Raw genomic sequence first — 24,779 nt, 5'->3', positions numbered from 1 at the left:
CTGTAGTCAGCAGCATCATACAGTTGGTAAACAAAAACACAAGTGTATGGGCAAGTAGTTTTTTTCTCTTTCCTTACTTTCTTTCTTGCATCTGTTTCTTCCCTGTTTCTAACTTTCTCAAATACTGCTAATCTGACTCTCTCTCTCTCTCTCTCTCACTCTCTCTCTCTCTCTCTCTCTCTCTTTCTCTCTCTCTCTCTCTCTCTCTCTCTCTCTCTCTCTCTCTCTCTCTCTCTCTCTCTCTCTGTATATACCTAGCCTGTCTCCTTTCTTTCCACTCCCAGGCCTTGAACTCCTCTGTGTCTTGCCTCAGCGCATGGTTTCAATAACTCTGCCGAGCTCTCTCCTGCATGTTATACATAATGCACTTCAAACAAACAGACAATTCATATTAGACCCAAGTTCTGGGATGCCCGATTGATTCTCTTCTCTAGAGACACTTCTTTCAAGCCACTCAAGCCCAAGAACGAAGAGAATGACAACCAAATAAACATCAATTCCATGGAGATAAACATGCAGAGGAATCAAGTTACATACATTTTTAAGACACCGCATCATTTCTTTCCTTTGGAAGAAGCTTTATTGTAACTTTGTTTACAGGACATTATGGTGCTTTAATAAGAAAACTGGTGTGAGACCGCTTGAATTAAATTTCCATTTGAGAACTTTTGTATGTGTGTAGGAGAGCATTCTGTGCCACAGTTCCTCATTTCCTATACAAAGTATTTTAGCCAGTGTAAGGATTATAGTTATCTTAAATATATAAGAGTGTAAAAGTGTTTCTCAGTTACATGTCCAAATGTTTGTAGACCCCCTTATTAGTAATTGAATTTAGCTCATTTAAGATGATTTAAGACAGGCACGGAATTGTAGATACATTTTCTATGAAAATCATGGTAAAACATTGTTAAATCTGAATGGGAAAGTCTGAAACAGCTGTACATGAACCTCAGGTCACTTTGTCCAAAATTCCAGATTGGGCTATAGGGATACTGAGCCTCACTCTACCCAGCAGGGATCTGTGGAACAGGAGAACTGTGTTCTCTGGAGGGATGGTGCAGTATTTTTGGGATAAGTTGTAGTGACATTTCAGAAGTCCTCGTCTAACATCAGCTGAGAAGTCACTATCAATTAAGATGTTTTTAGCCAGCGTTTGTCTTAAAGCCTTTAAACCATGGAGTAATACCTACATTCTGTGTTTGTTGAGTAGAATAACCCTTGTTTTTTTCTGTACATTCTGTTTTTTTTTTTGTTTTTTTTCTGAGACATTGGACACAGTTCCTTCATCATTCAGAACTTTAGTTTTACTGATGTAATCTCTAATCTCACTTGTTTTATGTCTAATGCTGGTTTCCCTCTAAATATAAGCATATGAGGCTAGTACATTATGAAAAGCTGCTATTTTATTTTATACTCTAAAAGCCTTTGGAGTAAAGCAGAAAATCTAACAAAAGCCCTGTCCGTACTGGATTATATTTCCATGAGGTCCTGGGGTAATTCTCTCTCATATGGGAGTACTCTGTAATTTTAATTTCTTCCGAATTGAGCATGTGTGTGTTTCTCCCTGACATCCTCAGAAAATTACAAGCTGAATTAGCTACTGTTTTTCACTGAACTCAGCAGTCGTCTGATATTTCTGATCCTGTCCGGAGTCAGATCTTGTCTTGCATTGGATAACATAGAAAGTTGGGTTCTTCCGCCAACCATATTTAGCTTCTGAGTGTTTCCATAGATACTACCAGAAAATATTTTCTGAGCAGCAAACAACAAGAAAATGGAGTAGTTACTGAACCAGTTATTGGTGTAGGTATTTTAAGTTTTCCAGACTAAAGGAAAAATGAGTATATAGTGAGGCGGCACGGTGGTCCAATATGTAGTGTCGCTGTCACACAGCTCCAAGGATCTGGGGTTGGGGGTTCGAGTCCTGATTCAGGTAACTGTCTATGAGGAGTTGTGGTGCATTCTCCCCATGCCTGTTTCCTCTGGGTGCTCCGATTTCCTCCTACAGTCCAAAAACACACATTGGTAGGTGGATTGGTGACTCAAAATGATTGAATTATACTGCCTAGCTTTAATGTGATAAAATTTGTGAATCAGAAATTCGCTTGCCCTCTAGTTTTTCATTGTGAGAGTTTTATCACAGAGGAGGCATGTAAAAGATTTATTGCATACATCCTCCTGAGAATCTAATCCAACCCGAATGAAGCTAAAGCCTAAATTTTCAAGGTTAAATTGGCTTTAGGTCTTTTGGTAGGTTATAAGGCAGTAGAGATTTTTAACTGTCAGAATTTGTTCTGTCTAATGATGAAAAATATAAAATCCAGCACTAAATCCAAGATGTTCAATAACTGAAAGTAGATGATAATCTAAAGCAATTATTAATTAATAAATTTAATCCCAGCACACTACACAAAGCTCCACGCAGCAGATATTTTCATGTTTTCAAAGTTTTTAATGTTATAATTGAAATCTATATTAAGTCTATTTAGTTCCAGCAGAAAACCAGGTCATTCTGATCCAGGCTGAACGTGTTGTTAGTGTTTCCCTGATGTATTAAAGCACAATGATGCAGGATGTCTCAGATATTGGAATGTGTAGCATTGGCAAACAAATGGCAAGCATTGTTTCTGGAGGTTCTTTTTGAAGATTATAAATCCAAGTGCAATGGATATATGTACTTTATCATGTTCTGTATATACAGGATTTATGGGTGGTGTTTACAAGCTTAGCTAGCCTGGTATCTTATGTATATACTAAATGTAAATGTGCAAACCTTTCTTCATAATTCTGCTGTATACCACTCATGGACAGACTACCTGGTCCTACTGTTTTATTGGTTGGTTCTGGTTCGTGTGTGTGTGTGTGTATGTGTGTGTGTGTGTGTGTGTGTGTGTGTGTGTGTGTGTGTGCGTGTGTGTGTGTAGCCCAGACAGCCCCCTTAGGGCTGCAGTTCTGTCTGTCACCCATCAAGCCCTTGTGTTTTAATACAGCCGCCCATGCCTGCATCTGGATTTCACATACTTGTTAAAGTTTGTTCAAAAAAGCCACACTCAGCCAGCAGCCTGGCCAATAAAAGGCCTGTTTTTCCTTTGCCTCCACATACACACACACACACACACACAAACACAGAGGCAACAACACAAACACCATGTGTGCCGCAACTTCTCTGAACATGATGGTTTGCGTTGTGTGTATTTTAAGACAAGCAAAAGCCAGAAAGCAAGAATTAAACACGTGGGTAGCTTGTTGCCTTGCTTATAATTACTCATTTACAAAAATACTGCCGTATTGACTTTAGATGTGGTCTGAAGGAGATTTGTTTTAGAAATTGAATGTGGGTTTTCATGGTGAGACTAGTGTCAATATGAAATTCTGTGACCGTTTCACATGCTTCTGTTTCATATAACAGCTAATAAAGACACATATTACATGACCGTATAAAACAGTGTCATGTTAAACAATTGATTTTATCTTATTAAAGGAACATAGGTAATATATATTTTTTAAATATTTTAAAATTACAGCTTCAAAACCATTGTGAATGTTTACGGACCTGAAATAATGAAAATCTTTGCTACTCCAGGCTTAGCACTGAAGAAACTGCCCTAGGTAATTTTTGGAGAAGTGTAGGAAACCAACAAAATCCTTCATTCACCTGCTTGATTTTAGGAGAGTGCTGTTAAAATAGATTACACCCGCAAACTGTAGAGGGAGCCCAGGACCAGAAGTACCAAATCTTACCTAGTCTTCATTTATTGGGCCAAAATATTAATAAAAAGAAAGAAATAAGAGGACTTGTTAAATGTTTTCCTGTAAATAGCTAGGCGATGCTGCCATTTTTATATTTGGCTGTTGTTATCTTAATAATAGTAAATAGACTGATTTCATGCTCATTCACAGAACAGTTTTTAGTAAGGAACCACTGATAGAAAGAAGGAGAGAGTCTGATACACTCAGTGCATTAATCAGGCCTCATTGTCTGCCAGGTGCATTATGATTGCATATAAATATATGTTACTGGTCCCACAAAAATACACGTCATGCCAAAATAGCAGACTTGAGATTGGTCATTTTTTGTGTCAGACAAATTTCTTTTCCTGCAGTTGTAGGCAGTTCTTGGCCACGTTAAGCAGTGAAAGGCACCAGAGTCTCTTTACACTCCTTAGAGAGTCTGGCAATGCAAGACCATCTCTTACCTAAAACCATTGCTAACCAAGAGGAGAATAAAGGCATTTTCCATATTTGCCAAAACACTTTGATGACCCTTTGTCTTTTGGAATTATATTCTGTGGAGTGATGAGTCCATCCAGCAGTCAAACAAGGTATTAGTGTAATAGTATGAGGATGCTCCTATTATACAGCCAAATCAATGTCATAATTATTTGAATCTGCATTGTAAGTATACTTTAATTATATTAGTTTAGGAATTTTATTATGGTTATGGGATCGTGTCCCGCTCTGGGTGGCTGTCTGTGAGGAGTTTGGTGGATTCTCCACGTCAGTATGGGTTTCCTCCGGGTGCTCCCACGGTTCAAAAACACATGTTGGTGGATTGGTAGTTGGATTTGCAGTGTCTTCAGTTTTGAACAGGCTGGCTTTCCATGATCTTACACTGCCCTGAACTGCATGACATGTATTATATCACTATGGCAAAACAGAGCTTTTCTACAGAAACGATACTCGTTTACCCAAGATAATGAATTAATTTTATTTAAATGTATTTATTTTCTAATGTTACTCAACGCAAATTCCTGTATATATTTATTGACCAGAATAATATGGTACAGGGCATAGCAGGGAACCCATCATTTATGTACAAATACTTATATTTCTGTAAATGTCTGAATTCAGTGCTGTATGTGTGTGTAATGGTAGTCCAGTCGCCTTGTCTAAAATTAGTGAGACAAAAAAAAAAGCCCAATTGGAGATTTTGGTTTTGGTGAACAATTAGAGTTAAACAGAGACACTGTGTAGATAAATTGGTCAGAAGGAAGACTTGAATTTATTGGTCTGAATTTTTTAAATAAAATTTTTCCTAATCTGATTTATTATTATTTTTTAATCTAAATATTTCACTGCCTAAAAAATTCAAGGTTATCAAATGCTATTCAAATATATTTAATTATATATATATATATTTTATATTTTGCACAGCAGGTAGTGTCACAGTCACACAACAATCGGTTGTGGGTTCGATTCCCACTCCAGGTGACTGTCTGTGAGGAGCTTGGTGTGTTCTCCCTGCGTCCGCGTGGGTTTCCTCTGCGTGCTCCAGTTTCCTCCCACAGTCCAAAAACACACATTGGTAGGTGGATTGGCGACTCAAAAGTGTCTGTAGGTGTGAGTGAATGTGTGTGTGTCTGTGTTGCCCTGTGAAGGACTGACGCCCCCTCCAGGGTGTATTCCCACCTTGCGCCCAATGATTCCAGGTGACTCTGGACCCACTGCGACCCTGAACTGGATAAGCGGTTACAGATAATGAATGAATGAATGAATAATTCAGACTCAAATATTTATGTCATTGATTTAGCTCCATAGCCTATTTGTGACTTACCCTAAATGATATAACCATGTAGCTCACAAAAGTATCCTGCGGGAGGATGTCCAGTCATTAGTCTGTGGGTGGTATATCAAGATGACACTAAGTACAAGAAACAAAATTAACATTTTGGAGTGGCCTAGTCAAAGTCCTGAAAATGTGGTTGAGAAAGTGTGGTAGGACATCAAATAAGATGTTAATTTTTGAAAGCCCTCCGGTATGGCTGAGCAAAGAAGAGTTGGCCAAAAATTGCCACAGCAATTTGACCTATCTGATAGGAGCGCTTTTAAAATCTACCTCAGCTCTGCCTGAGCTTGAACTAGGAGGACACGCGTTGCCCTTAGGTCAAACATCAGTTCAGACCACACACACTCACACAGATGCAGGCAGGCCAGCTGATGTATAAGGTATTCACTCCAGAGCAGCACTCTAGCACAAAATGTTCCCTTTAAAGCTGCAGTTTAGCTCTAATCAGAACTCTGAAGATGCCATGATGTTTTTATCAGCAGGGCTCTGTTCACAGCAGGTCCAACCTTTAATCAGTGAAGGCTCTGTCCTTACATTGGCCTGGTGTGATGTGGCCAAATCTTGAGTCAACCTTATGCCATATCAGCAGTGTGGGAGTTCAGAGCCAACAGCAGCTTTTGCCTTAGTTGTGTATGCGACTGTGTGTATGTGAGCATGTTTGCCCATTATTATTATTATTATATATACACAGTTGTTGCTTTTCTTCCGCACTTATACTTCTGTGGCCACTTGCAAGTTTTAGTGTAATATTTATACTTAGTAGTGTTGTACACTTAAAGGTACCTTTAGGAACACTATTATACCTCTACTCAATCTTTTTTCTGACAGTGTGGACTCTTGGTAATTGTATCTACCTGTTCTCGTGACAACAGAATGTGCAGCTTGTTTTAAAAGACGGTTCATGCTAATTGACAAAAGAGCAGAATCAGTGTAGATGTTTCTCACGAAACTGGAACTGGTTGTTAGCTTGAATGTTTTAATGAGCTGATTTGATTCAACAAAAAATGTAACTTTGTTTTTTGACTAGCCTTTTCTAGTCAGGGGATTGTTTTGTGTTCTTTCTGCTCTCATTGTGCTTTCTGTTGGTTTTCATTAAATGTGCAGCATTATTTAGTGTATTACAGAGGAACATATTGAACAAGGCAACACATGAGTAGAAATGTAATTCACAAATATCTCACCATTTGTATTTTAATAAATAATTGCTTTAGATTATATACAACTTTTTAATTAATAAATAATAATCATTCAATATAAAATGTATGTAGTGTTAGAAATGAAACAGCACACCCAAATCTTCCACTGAACATGCTGAAACATTTCACTCTGGACACAGTAAGGACATGCACATGTCGTAACTCCTTTGGCAGCAGATTTCAGGAGGCCATTGCCAAATTCTCAGAATGGACTGATGGTGACGCTTGGTTTGATTGGGTTAAAATCCCTGGCTTATGACATTCTTAGGCTAAACTTCAATAATTATATGGACTAGAATGTCAGCTGGGTATTAGTTATTCTTAAGTTAAATGGCCATTTAAGGGGTTAAAACACAAAAGGTGCGAGGAGAGGCAGGAAAATAGATATTTGTCATTGTTTAAAGAGGCTTATCTTTTAGCTAATGTTCATCCTGTTTTGAAGGTTCAGTTTTTTTTTTTTTTGTTTAAGTATAATAATTCTTATAAAAGGTACATATGCCTATGTGTGATATAGGTGTCTGTGGGGGTGCTCACTTTGAAGAGGAGTAGGTATGGTCACATCTGTCCGCTGTCGCACACATGTACTTGTCAAAAATGCTAATACAGACATGCACACACTCATTCGTTACCTCACAAATGATTTGTTTGTTCTTTAAGAAACACTTCAGGACACCCACTTCTGCTCTTTTGGCCTGTGTAAAACCAACAAAGTAAACACACTGAGGAAGATGACAAGTGAGAGAAATGGGGATGTTTTGAGGAAAAATATCTGTCAAATTGTATTTGAGAAACAAAAAGGAAAAACATAAAGATAAATAGAGAATGGTTAAAGCTAACAAAATTGTTAAGCTGTCAGTTATCAATTTCAAACAGACTGACTGAAGAATGTGATGAGGTGTTTGGGAATGAATAGTGAAGGTGAAAACAGAGAAACTGTGTGTGTAGGTGTGTACTGAAGCTGCGGTTCACTGACGGGATAGTGTGTATCATCATGGGGATTAGGTGTAATTGAACAGGCTTGACAGATGAGACAACAGAGACACGCAATTAGCAGGGCCGATCACACACTCACTAGCACGCGCGTGTCTCTACACCGCTTGAGAAAAGCAGACTTTCCCCTCCTACTTTTCAGCTTTTCTCTCTCCACTGTTGAGTGATGAGTCGGGCCACACTCAAGCTGAGGTTTTCTCTTCTTCTCTTGCTGCCTTTCTTCTCACCTCTTTGGCAGTGTGCACAGACATGTTCTACTTCCAATCCTGCGGTGTCCCAGAGTGCCACAGCAGTCCTCGGCTCAGCGCATACATGTTGTGTTCAGGGTGGGCCTTGGTTTACTCCTTGCCACTTTTTTAGGCCCTCTGCACCATTGTCAGTTGCCAGACCGCACCAGCATAAATTGAAATGGCACCCTCGCCCTGCCTTTGATTACCGATGTTTTCATATTGGTGGAGAACAGCAAGAAGGGGCCGTCATTTTAAATTTTAAGAGACTCACATCATGGAAAACCTCATTTTACTTGCTTATGAATTTGATGTATGATGTACTGTTCAAAAAAAGTACTGTTTATTCTCCAGTTTATACAATCCATGTGTGGAAAACAAGCTGCAAAAACAACTTTGAATGCATCATAGTTGTGACATATTTACATTTGTCCTCAGAGGTTTAATCCACCCACTCACACTGAAGTGACGAGGGATGCTGTTACTGCAGTCTGTAGGAGACGAAAATTATCAAAAATGTTTTACTTATTCCACAGAGGATTTCAATCAGAATTTTAAATTTTCATTCCAGTTACTGCAGCCAATCAGCCCCCTTCATCTTAGAAGGTTATGAGAAATGGAAATAACCAAACTCCACTCTTGTTTGTTTGTTTTTTTGAGTGAAACTTAATAACTGAAGTGTTCTCAGTCAAATAATAAAGGTAGTAGCACACACTGGACAGGGCACCAGTCCATCACATATGCACCCAGTCATTCCAACAGTCAAACTTCTGGACACTTTATGTCCAGAGACTTTATGAATAGTTGATCCAGCAACCAATGTTTTTGGACTGTGTGGGAAAAGCAATGCAGACACAGCGAGAACACATCAAATTCCTTACAGACAGTGACCGAAGGAGGGAATTGAACCCACCACCCCATAACCCTAGAGGTGTGTGACACCAAAGTGCGCCACCTGTGTGTGTTACAGAAATTCTAAATACATCAATCAACTTAAAGATTTATTAAGGGTTTTTGTATCTAATGAATATAATTTTCAAAGAGACTGTGCCTAAATTAAAGCTGTTAAAGCTGTACAATTTGGACAAAAAAGATGTATTACGTTTAAACTTCACATGTTAGATACAGTGCTTGATTGTTAACATTGTAAAATGCCTTGGTTTCTTCAGTTTTGCATATAGCTTATATCAGTGGTTTCCAGACTTTTTCTGCAGTGCCCTCCCTTTATATAGATGAGAATATTTTTTATACAAAACTGCAACTTATTACTGTACAAAACAAAATAAACTGAGGAATCAACTTTACAGTGGAATCATTACAAGTGACATGCGTTATGTATCTTATTCATTTGCCTTGCTGCCCCCCAACTTTGGAACCACTGGCTTATATCAACTTAAAATATACTTTACAAAATGTTCAAAAGAAGGTTTCCAAGACATTTGCAAAGTACTGTACTCTATCAAATATTTGTGTTTCTGCACATATACTCCAAGCAGAAATTGAAGGTGACTGGGCCTGTGGAGGAGGAATGATGAAATTACCAGGCTGACCATAGAGTCGGAACTGAATTATCCACAGGGTTAGACCTTGAGTGCACTTTTCAGTTCTGTGCACTGAGCATGTATGTAGAAATGAACTCATGCATATCACCCCTTGTGTATCACCTCTGTGTTTTGATAGGGAAACATAGCACCTCGCCTTGAGAAACGATTCATGTTTGCTGATTGGGTTTAAGGCTGTGCAACCCAACTACTTACAGAGCGGTGTGTGTGTTTATGGATAGCACTCACCTTGTGCTGGCCACCTGTAAGCCATCGGCTGAAATTAGCCTCTTAAGCCTTGATCGTTTGCAGAACAAGCAGGATGTGTGGATCTGTATGTGTGTGTGTGTGTGTGTGTGTGTGCATATGTGTGGCTAACCAAGGAGACTCACTGCTGTTTTTACAAGGAAGTCTGTATAAAACCTACGCTTACCCTTAGGTGAGTAGAAGTGTAACTATCTGGAGGAGCAAAGAATCACTTCACCCATACCTGAAAATTCAGCTTGTTTTGTGTCGAGAAATAGCATTATTGTTTTCATGAAGCAGCAATCTTTAGTCAAATATAGGAAAGAATCTACTAAATATTTCATTTGCTAATAGTACTAACCCCATTTCCGGAAAACCTGAGAGACATTTTTAACATGCAATAAAAACAAGAACAAAGAGAAACTAGGCAAAAAACTAGAAACTAGTACATTGGAAGGTCTGGAGAAGCTTTGGTGCTTCATATCAATGTCTTTGTTTACATGTGTTTTTTATTATTTGATTGTGTTGTACAGAAAATATGCAGGGCAGGACAAATAAATGCATGAAAAAAGAAGCACAACGTTTTGTTCATAATATATAACACAGGAATCAGTAACACAGGTAAAAATGTAACAGGTTAAAGCATGTGAAGTTGGCTGTGCGCAGCTATATGCTGTCCTGCCGTCCTGCTGAGCTTGTGAACTACCAACCAACTACAGGGTGGACCATTTATATGGATACACCTTAATAAAATGGGAATGATTGGTGATATTAACTTCCTGTTTGTGGCACATTAGTATATGGGAGGGGGTGGACTTTTCAAGATGGGTGGTGACCATGGCAGCCAATTTGAAGTCGGCCATTTTGGATCCAACTTTTGATTTTTCAATGGGAAGAGGGTCATGTGACACATCAAACGTATTGGAAATTTCACAATTTTCACATTGTGTGAAATTTTAATTAATTCCTTAATTTCTATGAACACCACATGACTATGACTTCCAATCAGAAAATGCCCCAGCACTCTCATAGCTGTAGCCCGGGGTTGACTACTGTCTATGTTTGTACTGGAATTTGTTGTTGCATTCCAAAGCCTAGGCTGCAGCCTGGGAAGGATGTGTCCTGTGAAGATGCTTTCTTAGTAGCATATGTCACACAAATGAAACAGTTATGGGAGGCTGCGTTGTGACATCACCAGAAATGTCTTATTTGCCTCTAAGATAAAAATGTTATTAAAAAATAGTTGCAATCTGCAGTCAGTTTGAGTCTACTTAAATACTCAAACTTCATCTTTAAACATTTAAATTTCACCTGGGATTAAAAATAAATACAACTAAATAGGAAAGTCAGAGCCATCCAAAACTTTGGTTCACTTTGATTCAGACCAAGAACACCTCTTTTGGTCAGACCAAATTTTGGTCTTTTGGCCCAGACCATCATCTAAGGGCACCTTTCATACCTGTTACTTTGGTTGAAACCAAACAGAAAGGGGGTGTGAAAGCACCTCTAATAATATGGTTTGAGTTGGTAGTTAGGTTGACAAAAAAGAAGTACAGTGAAACTTTTCTGTTCTAACTGTTTTATTGTAAACACAGATGGATTCAGACAACCATTCAATAATGCATATGCACGGTGTGGTAATCTTTTAAAAAGTTGGAATTACCACTATGAACAAGAAGAGTTCTTAACCTGAGCACATGTCTGAGGTTGTGTTAATTCTTACAGGTCCCATATGCAGTACTTATGGCCGTGCTACATACTGTCCTTCCCGTAATAGAGTCAACCCCTTATGAAATATTGCAATGTCATTAATACTCTCCAAACGGTGGTTTAATTTCTCCAGATCCTCATCAGCACACCCTGTCCCATATCACTGGGTTCTTAGGCAGCACTCCTTGGCCTAATTTAATGTTTAAGCTTGGGGGCTTCTTTCTGGGGCCTCATGTGGTCCTTGTTAAAAGCATGATGGAGGGGGCGGTTTAGTGCGGAGCCTTCAAAATGCCCCAAGGTGATGAGGCACATTTCAGGTTTGTGTCACTCAGGAAGTTGAGAGGGAGTACACGTGATAATTAAAGCAGTTGTGAAATTCAGATGCACAATGGAAATCCTAGACACACATCTTCACTTCTTTGAAGGACTCTAAGTGAGATCATCTGGGGATATTGTCATATTTAACAGCTGGTATGAGTTACAAATACACTGGTGGTGTCCTCAACATGAGATTTTGAGAATTACAGCTGTGTGACTCATCTTGTACTGTGTGTCATTTTAACTTACGTTATTGACTTTCTGTGGTTTCTTAAGCCTTAATGATATTTTTTTTTTTAGTTTTAATCAGAGTAAAATACAATGATTGCATAGGATGGAATTAACAGTGGGATCCAGCTGTGAATATGCACATCCAGGAGATCCAGGAGTGATGCAGCAGAACTAGTACCTTAATTAATTAAAATGCCAGGTCACACAGTCATGTATTCTGGAAGAAATGTATTTTATTAATTCCCAATGCACCAATATATTGCTCCTGTATTTTCTGTAGTTCCATGGTATGCTTTTAGGTTATTGAGGGCATAGGTAGGCACCGTGTAGTGTTTAAATCAACTCTACTTAAATGGCAAAAGTGTTGCTGCTAGAAAAAATAAACCATCCACTCGATGAAAAGTTGTGTGAAATATATGATGTTGCATTAATAAGCTGAACTCACAGACACCTGAAAGTCTGTCTCTCATTTTTCAGCTGAGATGGTTTGGTTTGTCATATTCTCTGCAGAGAACTCACAGTAATTATTTATTTATATATTTATTTATTTGTAGTTCTTCAGCATAGGCCATATTAAAAATATATGGTCTGCTCCATATATTTTGTTTTTCTTATATTCTCAATTGAAGCTAATTTTACTGTTTGTCCAATGGGAATGAGCTATCAGAGCAGTGTTGTCAGAACATGTAAGTTATCTCTCCTTATTACTTTTATCCTTATTTTTTTTCCTCTAGAATAACTTGTCAAATTAAATTAGATTAGATTTTTTAGAGTCTCAACCAAAATCAAAACCACACCAAAAATGACTGCCCATGGGTTTTGCCAAGATAGTAGATTTAGTTTGTTAGAGTTCCAGAGAGGAAAAAATAATGAAAATATATATCAGAATATATATGTACCTCCATATTTTACACAAGCATACTTTAGAAGGAAAAAAGAAGCTGTCCTGAATTTGTGCACATTTTCAGAGTGACATGTAAGTTTGAAGAGCCTGTTCAAAGTTTAGTGCTGCTCTACATAATGCTTGTAGTCAATTTATGAAGTTTCACGGAAACATTGTTTGAGAGTGTAGTGTATATTTCCATTCATTAATGTCTGTATTTCTGTTTCTAATTTGGCCTTTGCAAACAATCACAGTACAGAAGACAAACCGTAGAATGGACAAAACTAAAGTAATAAGCAACCAAGGAATGGGAAGGTTAATATGTGCTAACTCACTTAAGAAAACAATTTGGTTTGCACATGGTAACTTCATAACTAGCCTGCAGGATGAGAGGCACACTTGAAGGTAACCATTAAAGTACTTGAAGGTTTAAAGCACCATACTTCGTCCTGCTTCAGGATCATGGGGCCATTTGTAGAAAGCAAAACCTCCCCCAAACACTCTCCCTCACGCTATTCATTCCATTCCAAAGCGAATAGTGAAAATTGGCGTTGACCCCTGAGATCCTGGGGTCCCTATGAGGTTTCTAGGGGCTTTCAACCTCTCAGCTAGCTTTAGGTCTCCTGCGTTTGAAGGCTGATTGGTTGATTGCAGTACTTGCAGTCTCAGAAAAAACGTAAAAAGCCGTACTGTGCTGCGATAATTACCTCCACTCACAGCATACACACACACACACACACACACACAAGGAGCCTTATGGCACCAATGACTGAATTGGTGTTAATAGCATAATGAGAGAGTTGAATTGAGCTGAGGTCAAGGAGCAGAAGTACTTTGGAGTGTTGGGTGGGGTGGAGGTTGGATGAGGGTAAATGGGGAACGGAGAAATTAATGAAGAGGGGAAAGGGAAGATGTTTGAAAAATGATGGTTTATGTTTGACTGGGACTTTCCTAAAGTGAACGACTAAACTGAATTCCACTTTCCACACCAGTGCCCAAGAACCAGCCATCAGATCTTTCTCAACCAAAATCAAAACCACACCAAAAATGACTGCCCATGGGTTTTGCCAATATAGTAGATTTAGTTTGTTGGAGTGCCAGAGAGGGAAAAAATGAAAATATATTTCAGAATATATATGTACCTCCATATTTTGCACAAGCATATTTTAGAAGGAAAAAAGGAGTTGTCCTCAATTTGTGCACAAATAAATATTTGTCTTGAAAAGTGTGGAGGAATAAAACAGGAGGGATGTTAATTGTGTGTGTGAAAAGTAATCTTTTATGGATACTTCTGTGGTGGTTATAACATACCCTACTATAACAATATAACAAATGAACAGCAAGAAAATACCCCTACTTAAAAAACAAATTATACATTTTACCAAATATACATTTAATAATGACAAAATATTAACAGCACGACAACACAAAAAATGACCCCCACCTCTTTAAAAATGAAGAAATAATCAAAGTAACTTAAATAAATAAATACAGCAAGAAAATAAACAATGAATACAGCTGCATTACTTAAGGTGGAGTTATAAATATGAAATTAGACATGAATAATACTATTTCAGTGTGGTAAGCTTGTCATGGATCACTTTATTTTGGTTTTACCAGGATTATATAAACAGTAATGATAACTTGACTGCCTAAGTGCACCATAAGTGACATTAGGACTGAAAAATCCTCAGGTGTGTGAATATAGTATACTCATGGTGGCTATGCTTGTTTTAGCTTTAGAAACTCAAAGTCCCATAATGCTTTCCATGCTAACTTTAGCAAATCGCATGTTGACTTTTTTATTTGTATTGCAGCAACATTCTGCAGAGATTTATGGTATATGTTTGGCAAAACAGAACACAATGTGTACAACATGGAGGCCATCTCTTTAATGCTTTTATTATTGCTTTTGTTGTTAACATTGGGGTTGGTTATTTTTATTTATTTATTTTTTATGCTCTCACTGTTCATCTCTTTTATCCTGTTTTTCATTTTGTTCAAATATGTGTATTTGCTTATATTTATTCTTGCTTCTTTTTTGAAGTGGGGATTTTTTTACTGGCTGTTTGCCAATCAGGGCCATATACATCAGGCTGCACTTTATTGTTTATTCAGAGAAATCACTGTGAACTCAGTGTTCCTCATAATGATTACATAACAAGTGGTAGTAGAGACCTTCAAATTGGCAAAGTGGAATTTTTCACCATAGTTTGAACATGCAGCCAGCAAGACATCAGCTACCTAATGTTTCTACCAAACCCTTGTCCGTGATTGAGAGGGTCCCACACTGAGTATTTGCAATTTAAATCTAAACCTTCAGACTTCATATTTGGTAACCCATTGCTGAGGTCTGAAGTTTTAGCAGTTGCTGGCGCATTGTTGGTGATGCAACTAAAAATATTCTGCTTTAATATTACTAGGATATGTCAATAAATACTTGTTCATTTCTATTAACTGGTATCTTTCTTGTTTTTTTTAGGTGGTGTAAAGCTGGCCACACATCTATCATTCTGCACTTGTTAGACCTACATCTTCAAGAGGGTAGCCTTCATCTTAATCCACTCAGAAGAAGACAGAGGAGGAAGGAAGGAGGAGAGGAGGAATCTTCTAGGCACTTTCATAAATTATGTAAGTAAAAGCTTTTATTTTCCCTTTATCCATTGTCCTTTATCCACAAAGCTACCATCTGTAAAAGTATCTTTTGGCTAGTATGAAGTATTTCTAGCAACTATCGTTTATGTCCTTTACTCTACTTCATCATTTGAACTTAAGACTTGGACATTGAATTGGCCTTCTTCCTTAATACTTTCATCGTGTCCTGCTCTGAATGGGATTCTGTGGGATCTTAGACTGTTTGTTGTTTACTATGTGAATGTTAAATTGGCTGTACCTCGCAATGTGACCTTGTTCCGACATTTATCAGGTTTTCTTGGGAATAATTGGTGATGTGAATGATTTTCTCAAGAGTCTTTTCTGGGGTTCTTCAGAGAATGACATTTTTTCAACCAGTAGATGATACATAGCTTCCTGTTTCCACTGTATTTTCCCTGATGTACTGCTGCTTTTTACCCTTTGGCTCATGTGATGCTTGACTCTATGAAACAGACATGTGTGCCCTGAGAGATAGCAATTGCCTAACAACATTTTGTCATGCTTTACTGAGGCAGACGATTAACTCAAAAGATCATTAAGACCATGGTAAAGTCAGCGCCATAATAAAGAACTTTTGGTTTAGGCCGTTTTTTATAGTCATATTTGAACATCATCATTGTTATCGTGTGTTTATTCATATATCAACCTCTACCCCAGGGGTTTTCAACCATTTGGACATGCACCCTCTTCAGTGTGTCTACTTAAGGCTATGCACCCCACCACAAACCCCCAGCACTCCCACCCTACTACATTCCATCAATTGGTCTTTCTAGTATGTATTTACATTTTCCCCCCCTCCTTTTCCAAATATCCCTGAAGATGCTGGGAAGTCTTTCCAGACCATCCAGGCCAGCTTCACCCTAGCATGTGAGGCCATGCTCTGGCACAATCGGATAGCTCTAGTTTTTCAAATATTGATATATCTTTTCTACCCACATGATTTGAGCCTTTGTGGGACCAGTGTTGCTGGACCTTTGTTTCTTTATTCAAGTTACTTCTGCTTCTGAACCTCGGGAGCAGCTGAATAAATTTGAAATGCTGAAAGCACTCTACTCTCTCTGGCTCCAGACTGTTGCAGGCCCTGGACTGTTTGTGTTTTGCTGCCACAGATTTCACTCGCACTGTTCAGTAGGAGGCTCTTAGCCTCAGAACAGTTATTCCTGGCTTCAGACTCACATAGATACAATGTTTCAGCTAGCCAAGCCAGACTAAAACACTAACCATTCACAAGGTTGTTTAAGTGCACTGAAGCAGTGGATTCAGTGTCAAGCCCATTGATGGTGAGAGAGTGCGTTCCATCTGTGCTTTACAGAAAAAAAAGTCATAGTAGGGTATGTTTTGAATTGTGATCCCTTTTCTAATATAGTGAATGTTGCATGATAATGTGATAGAACTTTTTCACACCTTCTGATGCAAGTAACCTCACAAATACCTCTTACAGAGACTGTGGTAGGCCATTTGATATCTAGCATGTTTACATTAAAGTACCACTTGCATATTTTAGTTTTACAGCTGTCACCACTAAATCGTACTCTGGCATCCAACATGCAGTATATGATCAGAATGTAAGGACTTTATTTTTGAAAAGGTAAGTCTGATGCATTTAGAATCTAATGTGTTGTAAGATTCATTCATTCATTAATTGTCTGTAACCGCTTGTCCAGTTCAGGGACCACGGAGGTTCCGGTGCCTACCCGGAATCGCTGGACACAAGGAAGGAACACACCCAGGTGGGGGCGACAGTCCTTCTCAGGGCAACACACACTCACACATTCACTCACACACTCACACCTATAAACACTTTAGAGTCAATCCACCTACCAACGCGTGTTTTTGGACTGTGGGAGGAAACTGGTGCACCTGGTGGAAACCCACGCAGACACAGGGAGAACACACCAAACCCCTCACAGACAGTCACCCGGAGCTTGAACCCACAACCCCCAGGTCCCTGGAGCTGTGTGACAGCGACACCTACCTGCTGCGCCACCGTGCCGCCCTTTATCTGTGTAATGGTATTTCTGGTAAAAATACAAAATGAGTTAAGCATCGACAACAAAGAATAGGGTACATATATGAAATATTGGAACAAAAAATGTAATGATAAAGTGGCTCCAACTGATTTGTATATATCCATTTCATGTTTCTTTAGCATTCGTAATACAAATTAATCATAAATGATAAAGCATTTTAAACTTGCAGAACTGTGCCTAATATATTTTTCTTACAATAGAGGAACTGTGTTACTCTCGAGCCACATTGTAATAAAGGCTGTGATAAATACATGGTCATGGCATGTGACACTATGTTCACAGTAATTTATACAAATGTATGCATGTTAACATTAATCACAAATACGTGAGTTAGTGCAGTACTTCTTTGAAAGAAAATGTAGGAATCTATGCATGTTCTATATAAATAAACCCTGGAGCAAATCCCAGTCTGAGCACTATCACCTGTGTGGCATCAGGCCAGGTTTTGTGATTACAAACTAAGATTTCAAATTACACTTGCATTTTTGGCATAGAGTGACTGTGTGATTTTGTGTGTGACAGATGACTAGGTCAGTGTTGTAGTGTGGATAAGACAGAGACCGTCCTTCATTTATTTAATTTCACTAGGTACAATCTGTAATTTTGGCTCCTGGGTCTCCGCGTAGTTGAATTCATATTCACAGCACTGTACTGAAATCAGTGGAGAGGGGGAGGGAGGGGGATTTCCTATCCTCTTCCAAAAGTTACATAGTGTAGTTTTTGCAGTGTTGAGCCCAGAATAGCAATTACAGAGGCTGTATTCTCCCAATTACAGGTGAGTGGAGCACCACAATGATTTTGAAACTTATATTTTAAAGAGAAAATATTACACAGTGTGGCTTTGAATGTCAGAATAGCCAAGTACAAGTGGTTTCAGGAGATATTTCTGCAGGGATTAGACATGAGATAATCCACTTGCACAAGGAAGGATAATGGCAAAGGGAAATTAGTGAAAAAGACAAGACGGTTCCAAGAAACTGCTGGTTTTCTCAGGACTGCAAGTAAAACACTAGTAAAGTTATACTTTGTAGGTGTGGAAAAACATATCCCTGCAGATTTCCTTAAAAATACTGAATGTGTCAACAGAAATAAATGCAAGCTAGCTAAAAGTAAAGTAAAAGACAAAGTTTGGACAACTGCTGTGCAAGTTGGACCAATGTACTTGCTTGTTTTTTTCTGTGTGTGGGTTGGTGGGTGTGTGTTTGTGGGAGTATGTGTGTTCGCTGGCAGAGAAAGCAAGAATGAAAAATGTGTACAATTAAAAAAAAAAAAAAACTTAATATCTTTAGTGTGTGAGAACAGTGGTGGTCCTGTGGTGGAGTTTGTCCACTGATGAATGCAGTAGACTGAGATTGACAGAATGTGTCCTGTGAGGGTTGCTATGAGACAATATCAGTGTGTCCTTACTTATTTTCCATTAATGTAGAAAAAGGTAAATTAAGCCCACTGAACATTACAAAGGTTCATCTGAGAAGAACCCTGCTTATGTTTCTGTGTCGTGTATGGGCAGGTTGTATATTTGCTGTGTGTAAGTGCAGGTTAACATTAGCTCAGAAGAACACATCTTCAGAGGGTGATGGATTTTCCAGCGCACAAAAGGCATGTGTCACCTGCTTCAGAGACGCACTAATCCAGCCGTGTTTGTCCAGCGCACACATTTCACAGGCGGAGCTTTTTTCCCCTCACTGTGTTCTGCACAGTCATGTCTTTGAAGTAGCCCTGTGAGAATTCTTCCAGTGTGAGATAGCTGCAGAGTCCCCCTCAATGAAAGAGCACAGACGCAACAACTATTATTATGGCTTCTTTAACATTAACATTTATGTGCATGCTCTCTCTCTCTCTCTCTCTCTCTCTCTCTCTCTCTCTCTCTCTCTCTCTCTCTCGCTCTCTCTCTGTCTCTCTCTGTCTCTTGTAACTCTCTTGAATTACAAGCGGGCACACACACACACACACACACACAGGAGCAGTGCCAGGCCATGTTTGTGTTTGAGTGTCAGACGTTATTGATTAGCTGCGCTGCCCCAGTTAGAATGCAAATGTTAAGGGCTTGTTTGCAGAGTTCATGCCCATTTACCAGTGCTCTCTCTCTCTCTCTCTCTCTTTGTGTGTATGTGTGTCTGGTATGGAAGCCATTAAGCTAAGCAGTGACTGCTGGGAATGTATGCCAAGGATGGCAAAAGCTGAAAACTTTGTGGAGTTTACTGGATATTGTTATTCATTTACAACATTTATATCAGAATAATATTGTATATAGCTCCACTCACAAATATGTTGCTTTCGGATTCTCTCTCCCATCAGGTATCTACCACGATCCGCACCATTGATCTGGCACAGTTTTTATGTTAGATGCCTTTTCTGACACAACACTCCCTATTTAACCGGGCTTCATTGGGATACATTCCAGTGGCTAGGTACACACACTCACACCTATGGACAATCTTCAGAGTCGCCAATACATCAACCAACGTGTGTTTTTTGGACTGTGGGCAGAAACAGGAGCACCTGGACGAAACCCACACAGACACGGGGAGAACACACCAAACTCCTCACCCAGAGACAGTCACCCGGTGCGGGACTTGAACCCACGACCCCAGGACCCTGGAGCTGTGTGACAGCAACACTACCTGCTGCGCCACCGTGCCGCCCAAATTTTACATTTTTAAAATGTATTTTTAAAATGAATGTATCAGATCAGTACCTGCTGACACTCAATATCAGTATCATTATCAGGAATGAAAAATTGTATTGTGCTTCTCTAGCTACTTCCATAGTCAAAACTGACACCTATCAGACACACACACACACACACACACACACTAGTTTGTTTTACACTACCCTTAGGCTTACGCTAGCCTTAAAACATACCTTTGCCTAAAAATGTAGTAATTTACGTTGTAGGGAGCAGCTTGCTGTCCTCACAAGGAAGAGATGTCCCCACAGTGTGACTATATAAACACGTTTTGGACCTTACAACATAATATATTCCTGGTATACACACACACAAGCAGTGCCTGCGAGCCTGCGAAAAAAAAAAAAAAGGAAATTATGCACTGTCAGTTCAGCCGAGTTTTCCCACGACAGTGCTCTACAGTCTAACACTGCACTTCACACAAACTTTAGTTTGAAACGATGAGATGAGGATGACAATAGAAAATGTTTGTATTTGGGCTTGTGTGGGGGTCGTGAAGGAGTGTGTGTGAGAAAGAGAAAGAGAGAGAGAGAGACCCTCTTCACCCCAGAGTTCATATAAATAATCTCTCTGTTTTCACTCTAATAGCTTTAATATGGAGCACTTTGTAGGGTCTCCTCTCCTCTATGACAGTTTGCTTACTCTAAAAACAGCTGCCTTCCTCACTCTCTCTCTCTCTCTCTCTCTGTGTGTGTGTGTGTGTGTGCCTGCCTGCCTGTTTTTCTCTTCTTCTCTCTGTCTCCTTCATGCAAACGTAATGTATGGACCAATGTAATAGATTAATATTCATGTGTTGTATATATTCAATGATACATTTTGCTATTGCTGTATTGCTTTTTGCAAGCTCTGTCATCTGATCTATATCATTAGTGAATGGTCTTCGACTGTAAATGTAAGCCTGTGCCTACAGCTGACTCTTCGGTTCAAACAGATGTAGATAATGATTAGTTAATGCGATTTGGCCCAGTACTCCTCATTTGTCTGAGCATGACTTCTCAGCCAGCACATAGCAGTTATTTTCTCGCAAGAGTTGCACTCATTCTCTCTCTCTCTCTCTCTCTCTCTCTCTCTCTCTCTTTCTCTCTGTTTTGAACACACGTCTGGCTCCAGGTGAATAGAAATGTGCAGTAATTATACCTGTGAAACTTTACCCTCATAGAAGCTCCAAGTACTAAAAGGAAAAGAACAAACCCAGACACAACTGATGTTAATTTACTGTGGTCAGCTAAGCTATGCTAAACATGTTGGCTAGCTCCTGAAATCTGGCTAGTACTTAGAGGCGGGACTGGACACAGAAGAGGAAGCTATTAGTCGGCCCCCTAATTCTCGGGAATGTTTCTCATTGGCTAAGAATTTTTTAAGGGGACTCAGTACAGGATGAGAAACAGGATGTGTTTTACTACTCTTTTGATTATGTGCATTTTAAATTTTGCATTTCATTCATCTGGCAGAGGCATTACCAGTGCAGCCGTGTAAGGATAAAGCAAGTAGATTAGCCATATTTGAAGTGGAGAGCTGTAGATATAAACACTGACATTAACACTGAAATATTGCCAAAAATGTGTCTCGCTTTTTAACTTGTAAAAGATTTATTAGTAGATAAAGAAGTCTGTCTCCTTGATATCAGTGCCTAGTTGGCTTTCTAGACCATATGGACCTTTTCAAATACCAACCACTGCATTCCTTCTGAAAATAGCAAAAGCACAAAAAAAAAAATAAATCTATGGGTTGCAGCTGACGTCATTGTGTAGCCGCCATATTGGGGACCTACTTACTGCTAAAGCACACCACCTGAAATAAAATCTGTGATGTTGCAATTGCTTTAATGTTTTTAGATTTTAAAATGAAGGAAACATGTTTATTTGTAAACAGAAATCTGTTTGGCCGCGTCAGTTTGTCAGTACAACCGTACTCTCAAGGTGCTATTTCAGCCACCATTAGAGCTCAGGTGCTAACAGAGGTCATTAGCTTATGCGGCTTAATCCGCCTTTTTAGCCTCAGAGAGCTTTAAGCAGACATCAGCACATGACCCCAGTCGGCACTGGACAGGAATTCCGTGCTCTGCAAAACCAGAGTTGCTTTCGCCTGCCAAGCGACTTGTTGGATTCTAAAGGCATGGAACTGTAGAACATTGAGCTTCGTTACCTGCAGTTTTAAGTTTTTAACTTAGTACTCCTATAGTTCCACTGGAAGAGAGTGATGTGAGTCAGACTCATTAAAGTTCAATATAAAATAATGTTTTTCTTTGCTGAATTTTTATTTTTTTTTCTGGGTCACAGACTGGTCTATACCTGCTCTTTATCAGAACTAAAGTCTTTTACTGGCTAGAAGTTCCTTAAAATCTAATATTATTATTACTTCTTTTCAATGTTAATATTCATGTGCAGGCTCTGTGGGTCTCCCCCCAATCTCCCACAGTGCTGTTGTAGCTACATTAGTCTAATCCCCTATACCTGCCTCGGCAGCCCCTAAGCTTACACACTCTTAGCTAGAAGACAAGGTGTCTCTGTGAACAGAACGGCTGCATTGCACTGCAAGGCCACTGAGACAGGAACTTGTGCTGCAATCTGGATTCAATCATGAAAGACAGACAGATGATTGGCACATCCAGGGCGAATGACGTGGATTCAGGGCAGGCAGGGGAAAAAAAGAATGAAAACTGCCTGTGTGTTTACATGCTTGATCCATGTCACCTGTGCACTTTCAGGATATTTCAAGGGCTCTGATCTAAAGGAGTATTATACCCATGTGAAGCTCTATTCACTCTTAAAAAAAAAGCAAAATATCTGAAACATTGTCTTCTCTTTGCAAAACGTATTATTCGTAGCTGAAGCATTCCAGCCTTGGCTATGTATTGTTACACAATTATCATTGTTAGGGCTGCCCCTTTGCCCAGAAGTTCCCAAACATTTTCATGCCAGCACCCACATGTGGAGATAGGATTTCTTTAGAAATCCGCCAAATGTTTTGTGAAGTGAAATCCAGCATAAACTTTCAGTGCACTGTGTGTTATATGAAAAGCCACTGCTGGAAGCATGTTATATAAGTGTGTAATACATTAAAAATGTTAAATATTAATTTAACATAATATACATTATATTAAATACATAGTTTGTTTACTCTTAGTGTTCTTCATGCAGTGTTATAAATGATATTAAATATCAACAGCACGGACTAAAGCTAGTTTTTTTCCAGCTGTGATGTGATATGGCAGGAAAAATTTTGCAATGCTGGTGAGTGACCGAATGGCAATATTTTGTACTCCCAGTGGAATGTAATGGTGCTTTTTCCACTGCATAGTTACTACTAGTTACTACTACTTGGCTTGGCTCTACTCAGTTTTTTGCTTTTCCATTACGCAAATTTGGTACCTGGTATCTGGTTCTGTTTTAGTCCCTGCTCACTCATAGTTCCAAGCGAGCCGAGTAGAATTAGAATCAGAATCAGAATCTTTTTTTTTGGCCACTGTGTTTGCACACAGAGGAATTTTTTTCTCCGCATTTAACCCAGTCCATACAGTGAAACACACTTTTACACACACACACTAGTGAATACTAGGGGGCAGTGAGCACACATGCCCGGAGCGGTGAGCAGCCCTAACCACGGTGTCCAGAGAGCAGTTGAGGGTTAGGTGCCTTGCTCAAGGGCACTTCAGTCATGACTTGCCGGCTCTGGGTCTTGAACCAGTAGGGACTAAACATGACATGTAAACCTTGCCGAGCACTGATTGGCCAGAGAGACTTGTCAATCATGAAAAAATGCAGACATCCAGCACAAACTAGCCATTTGTAAAATCAACTACAAGGGCAAACTACAAGGGCAGCTTGTAAAATTAAGGTTTTTTTAATTAATTGTATATTTGTTTTGTTTTGTTTGTTTGTTCGTTTTAGAAGTTTAAAGCTCTCCTTGGATTGGTGGCTGAGAGCCAGTTGCCACAAGAATTAAAAAAAGACACTCTACACTCTCAGAAAACTGTCACTGTAATGGTATGTTTTGCTTTGATTGAAAGAAAGAAAGAAAGAAAGAAAAAAAGAAAGAAAGAAATTAATTCAAGGCATCCCAGAGGGAAATTCAAGAAATATTCTAAAAAACATACCTAACGTACTGACCTACTGGAAAGGCTGTCACTCACGCCTGTGGTGTCCTGTCGTGGTTCCCTCAAGGGCTCATATTCTGTAAATTTATTAAAGTAAAAATTGTATCTTATTCTATTACAATTGTAGATCTTTAAGCTGATGTCATATGTCCAATTCATCTCCAAAACGTATATTTATCATTTTATTTTGCAACATACTATAATGAAAGCTGACAAATATTCACAACTCCTTCTGGAGAAGAGAATGTAATGAACCTTTAGGCAACCAGACTTTTTAAACTCTGCGTTAGATGACAAGGTTAGTATTTTTTCATGTATAATTTTGCAAAGGAAATTTATTTTTTGTGGGCTGTTAGGGTCCAGTCTCACCATGCCTCTGTTAATCTTATCATTGAATCATT

General features: G+C 39.0%; 1 protein-coding gene across 2 annotated transcripts in view; it reads left to right on the top strand.

The window, feature by feature from the left end:
• LOC136665649 (ERC protein 2) overlaps positions 1-24,779 on the top strand; it is a 259,064-nt gene that overhangs the window by 214,144 nt on the left and 20,141 nt on the right. For both annotated transcript variants that reach the window (XM_066643294.1, XM_066643293.1), the window contains one exon: positions 15,391-15,539. The gene's annotated coding sequence lies outside the window, so the exon portion shown is untranslated. The remainder of the gene's footprint in view (positions 1-15,390; positions 15,540-24,779) is intronic.

Source organism: Hoplias malabaricus, chromosome 14 (genome assembly GCF_029633855.1).
Source record: "Hoplias malabaricus isolate fHopMal1 chromosome 14, fHopMal1.hap1, whole genome shotgun sequence".
Taxonomy (NCBI): Eukaryota; Metazoa; Chordata; class Actinopteri; order Characiformes; family Erythrinidae; genus Hoplias; species Hoplias malabaricus.
This window is presented reverse-complemented; position numbering and strand designations above follow the sequence as displayed.